Source organism: Gobio gobio (genome assembly GCF_949357685.1).
Source record: "Gobio gobio genome assembly, chromosome: 4".
Classification (NCBI taxonomy): domain Eukaryota; kingdom Metazoa; phylum Chordata; class Actinopteri; order Cypriniformes; family Gobionidae; genus Gobio; species Gobio gobio.
Genome location: NC_137100.1, coordinates 12,084,524 through 12,090,523, shown reverse-complemented (window position 1 = coordinate 12,090,523; position 6,000 = coordinate 12,084,524).

The window sequence follows — 6,000 nt, the reverse complement described above, 5'->3', positions numbered from 1 at the left end:
GGGAGTTAACCAGTCTCATTAAGAGATCAAGAGACATCCTTAGGCTGAAAACATGTCTGCGTTTTTCCCTGCCCCCTTCCCAACATAGATTACACAGGCTGCTGGTGTGATTAAACCACAAGCAATCGACGTGCAATTATTTAATTAGTTAATATGTATGTATGAACTGATTTTTATTCCCATTTGGTTTGTAGTATGTCAAGGGTATGTTTTAATGTCTGCTGCATGGATGGTTGTTTATGTGTGTCAGTGCAGTCAATGGAGGGCAGTGAGTTTATGGGGAACTGGGTTTATCTGCTTTCATGTGTTTTTATCGACTACTTGTTTGCTGATTTCATTGTTTTTGTGACCTGTCCAAGGACTACAGGACAAATGTAGCTATTTGGCTGCTGCCTATGGTAATATAGATAAATGAGCATTGATGTTGTCAAGTCGCATCTTAAGAGAGTTTGGGACAGTCTGAGCTCAGCAGTTCTTTGCTGCATTTGTTTCATTCTGTCAGGCAGAAAAGAAAAGAGACGGTAAAACTGTAGAAAAACTGGATAATTGGCTCAAATGAAAATGCATTGCGCTATCTAATTTGTTTCTCTCAGAGAAAGTGAGAGAAATGTTTCTTGTCCCAAGGCAACGTTCATTGTTTTTAGATGATCAGCACATATTTTTGTTTTATATATGCAGCTTTTCTATGTGCAGTTGCTAGCATGTGGTAAATCACTTACATGTACAAAGTTTAAACAAAACTAACCCCTTTAGTTAAATATGCTATACCTTATCAGACAATGTCCAGAGGTAGGACCACACATTACAAACCACACTGGACCTTCATATAAAATCTCACTGTTAAGCAATTGCAAGGCAACTGTCTTCAGACTTGCATTGTAATGCGGGGAAGTGCTTCATTACACAATTTATGGTAATCTTATGTCTCGTAATTGTGCTTTTCTGAAAAAAGTTTTTTTTCCTAATATTGTTATCATTTGGCTGGACACTTTGAATAAAACAGCATTAACTAATTGCAGTCTTTTTTTGAAAATGGCCTGTCATAAATCTATATATTATTGATTCTGTGGAATAACTTGCAACATTAATTTGTAATTGTGTAGTATTAGATTCTATACTAATAATGGATTTTGTAATGTTTATGATTGTAACGTGGATCCACTGGAGGCAAGTTGAAGGACCCAAGTGCAGTTTATTTACAATTAAACATAAATCTCAACATAAAACAAAGACTTGACTAGATCCAAACATAAAACAAAGACTTGGCTTGACTTGACAATACCGAAACTCACCAACAGCGGGTTACAACATTCAATACTTGACAAAGACACATGGCAAACATGAGGGCTTAAATACACACACAGACTAATGACAAGACAAGTGACACCTGTGAACAGTGATGAGACAATGAACCAATGACAGGACAAGACACAAGATCACATGAGGGCATGGGAGTCACATGACAAGACCAGGAAGTGCATGACAAGACTGTGAACATGACAAACTCAAACATAACCATGAACATGATAAACAAAACAGAACCAAGAACAATGAACATGAACCATCACCAAAACACCCTGTGACAATGATAAACTTCTGCTATTTATTTCAGTCCTGCAGTTACGCACTTAACAGAAAGAGAGATTTTCATTATTAATAAGCATCAAACAAGTTGCAGCAGTACATATTTGTATGAATGCAGCATATGGAAATGTAACGGTTGGAATGTGTCAAAACAAACTAATACCTTGAAACATGCTGCAATGAGACATGCTTGACTGTTTTAAAAAGCATTTTACATTTCTTATAATAGTTAATTTTATTATAATTATTATTCATGCAGTCTGACCTCTTGTTAATTGAGAGTTAACATTTAATATTTATAGGAGAGAGCAGGGATAATTGTTACATTTGTAATACTGTAATGCACAAGGCACCATATTATCAGCTATGTACACAAATAAATGAATGCTCTACCGACTCCAAAATTGACAGTCCAATCAATTTTAGTATTGATTGACACAGATGGGTTTTTTTTTAAATTCCCACTATTGTGCTACAAAAAACAGCCCTGTCCCGTCGAGGCATGGACTCCACACGACCCCTGAAGGTGTGCTGTGGTATCTGGCAGCAAGATGTTAGCAGCAGATCCTTTAAGTCCTGTAAATTGTGAGGTGGGGCCTCAATGGACTGAACTAGTTTGTTCAGCACATCCCACAGATGCTTGATTGGATTTGGAGGCCAAGTTAACACCTCAAACTCGTTGTTGTGCTCCTCAAACTATTTCTGAATCATTTTTGCTTTGTGGCAGGGCACATTATCTGCTGAAACAGGCCATGGCCACAAGGGAATACCGTTTCCATGAAAGGGTGTACATGGTCTGCAACGATGCTTAGGTAGGTGGTACATGTCAAAGTAACATCCACATGGATGGCAGGACCCAAGGTTTCCCAGCAGAACATTTCCCAAAGCATCACACTGCCTCCTCCAGCTTGCCTTCTTCCCATAGTGCATCCTGGTCCCCAGGTAAGCGACGCACACGCACACGGCCATCCATATGATGTAAAAAAAACATGATTCATTAGACCAGGCCACCTTTTTTCATTGCTCCGTGGTCCAGTTCTGATGCTCACGTGCCCACTGTTGGCACTTTAGGTGGTGGACAACAAACTGTGATGCATTGTGTATTCTGACACCTTTCTATCAGAACCAGTATTGACTCAGCAATTTGAGCTACAACAGCTCATCTGTTTCACCACATGCATCAATGAGCCTTGGCCGCTCATGACCCTGTCGCCAGTTCACCACTGTTCCTTCCTTGGACCACTTTTGATAGATACTGACCACTGCAGAATGGGAACACCCCACAAGAGCTGCAGTTTTGGAGATGCTCTGACCCAGTCGTCTAGCCATCACAATTTGGCCCTTGTCAAACTCGCCCAAATCCTTGCGCTTGCCCAATTTTCCTGCTCCTAACATTTTAACTTTGAGGACAAAATGTTCAAAATGTTGCTGCCTAATATATCCCACCCACTAACAGGTGCCGTGATGAAGAGATAATCAGTGTTATCCACTTCACCTCTCATAATGTCATGCCTAATCGGTGTATATTCAGGGATATTGTATATCCCTGATAGGTTGAAAATGGCCCTGCTAATGTTTCTTACCACAATCAGTTATGAATGACATTTATCAAGTAAATTATAGCATCTTTTTCATTCAAAACAGAGGGGGAAAAAGTGTAGAGTAGTTTGCATCACTGGATATTATGTTCTGTCATTTAACATTTTTAACAGGTGTCAAATATAAAATTTTTTGCTACTTACATCATACCTTGCACTCTTTCTGCATTAAAATGTTTGGATGTTTGGATTCTGGGAACAGTAAAGCCCGCCAGTTTTCCCATTTCTATTTATTGTCCTCCTCAATATCTATGGTGCTCACACAACCCATGTGTCAAATATAGTTATACATCCACAGATTCTGAGACCTTCTGGTAAATTTAACTTCTTGTGGGCGATGGGCTGATATAACAGGCACTTTAAACCGAAGCTAAACTATCATCCAAAAATGACACCTAAAATTAATGTCTCTTTGAGACAGAGGTCAAACTTAACATATGGGAGATTAAGTGAGATAAGAGTCTAAAGGGGAGAAAAAGAAAGATTGACCCCAAAAGTGAGGCAAGTGTTTGTGACCTTCTTATAAGTGAAGAAAAGGAGAGACAGAGAGGAGCTGCAATAAAAAAGATGATGCCTTGAAGTGCTCCAGTGAAGAGGGTAATAAGCAGGAAAAACCTCTCGTCACATGATCACAGCCATCAGAGAGGTACTAGGAGAACAAAGAATGAGCCAAATTAAAAAAAGAAAAAATCTGATTCAAGGACAGTCATAAGCGTGCTGAAAACTTGTGAAGTGTCTTTCTTCAGCAAAGAGTAATTTCCATAAAACTGCTCCTATTTTATCTATTGAACTATGGAATCTGACCTGGGTTACTGGTTGACAGAAGACACATTTTATTGCACAGATGTTGCTGTATCATAGCTCAGGAAACTTACTGGACTTTCCTCACTTATGTTTAACAAGGCAATCTTAAATTAGAGTAACTTTGTCCAAGATGTTTCTCCCAGAATTCTTTAGGAGGAAATGGGTACAAATGTGGGTAGCATAAATCAAATAATTTGTTATTGGAAGAATTTGACGAATCATTTAGTAAATGTGTTTCGGACAAGTTGGGCTTTGGTGCTCACATAGATAAGGAGGATCATATCCAGCTAGTCTCAGCCTCAGACGTCACGCCATGAGCCGTTGGCTTAAAGTCGCCATGAAATCAAAATGGAATTTTTGGGGGATTTAGTATGAATATGTTAGCCTTACTGTCATCTATAAGCTAATTAGCATTTAGAAGATATAAGCTTTTAAAACTCAATTCCTCCAATATGGATCAATGATTTTGATGACATCACGCTGCACTTCAGCTTCTCATCAGATTCTCTGTCCAATCAAATCTCAAGAATCTAAAGTGTCCCACCCCCTACACTATAAATAGACGCTAAAGCTGTGAGTAAAATCGGTCACTTGTTCACACGTTTACTATTTTCTGCATGGTGCATAGTGCACTATATAGGGGATAGGGAATTATTTAGACAGTGTAAATATGCTTTCCATTGGGGCAAATGAAGTGTGGTTTTATGTTAGTGTCACGCAAACTGCCACAGCGTGCACACAGTCTGCTCCTGTCCAGAGACACAATAGCACAGAGCTTTTTAACACAAAGGCTTTGAACAGTGAACAGCAACAGAAGTTACATTATTACATTATGATGAACATATAGGAATATGCTAAATATGAATGCAGCTAATACACTCGGTCTCTCGATCTCTCTCTTACAATAATATAAGCTTCAATGAACAATATCAATTGAGAACAAGCATATGTTTATGTTGCTAAGAGTGGTTGCTATGGGTGTTGTTCAGTGATTCAGAGAACCGTTGGGTAAAAATGGCATAGCCGTAGATATGTATACGTGTAACCGTATGCTTCTGTAGTCTGCGTTGTGTTGAGAATTAGTGAAGAACAACAGGAGAGCGCCGGATTGGTTCTGCATAGAGAATGTTTTTTTATATAGGCCGTCACAACAGCTTCAGCTCACACATCAGTAACACTCTTTCGTTTGGGAGAAAAACAGAAAAGGGAAGGGCAACGAAAAGAAAAATGAACGAAGGTAAAAGCACAAAAACAGAAATGGATAAAACGCAGTAACTCCGTACACTTAAACACATGAAACACGACAATATAAACTTAAAAAACACAAAAATATGGTTTGTCAATGCATACCTGCATAGAGAATGTATTTTTATATAGACAGGCCGTCACGGCAACTTCCGCTTACACATCAGTAACACTGCCAACAAAAATAACATTCCCAAATATACCAATCCACAACAATGAAACATGTATGTTGAATATATATGATCTTTCATCTGTGAATAACAAAATGAATAAAAAACATTATATTTCTGTGTGTAGATTATTTTCAACCAACGCTAACAACCAATCTGCAGCATGGAGCACAGCATACCTCTTTCGTTCGGGAGAAAGACAGAATAAAAATGTTAAAAGAGCAATACGGCAGGTATGGCTGCCTGGCCTGAACCACTTTGTTGTAAAAGGGTGAGGGACCATCACCTCCTTACAGACCCTTTTTTAAGTATTTTTAGAAACTCTGGTTTAAACATTGTAGAACAGCATTACATGTATATTAACAGGAAAATCTTGTGAAATGAAACTATTTTAACCTTGTTACATACGTGTATATATATATATATATATATATATATATATATATATATATATATATATATATATATATATATATATATATATATATATATATATATATATATATATGGTCATAGCCATGTTTTCTTGTTAATAAAACACAGCTATTGACCAAACAGAATCAAGGACTGGAACTAACTGTTTTATAATAAACGCGTTT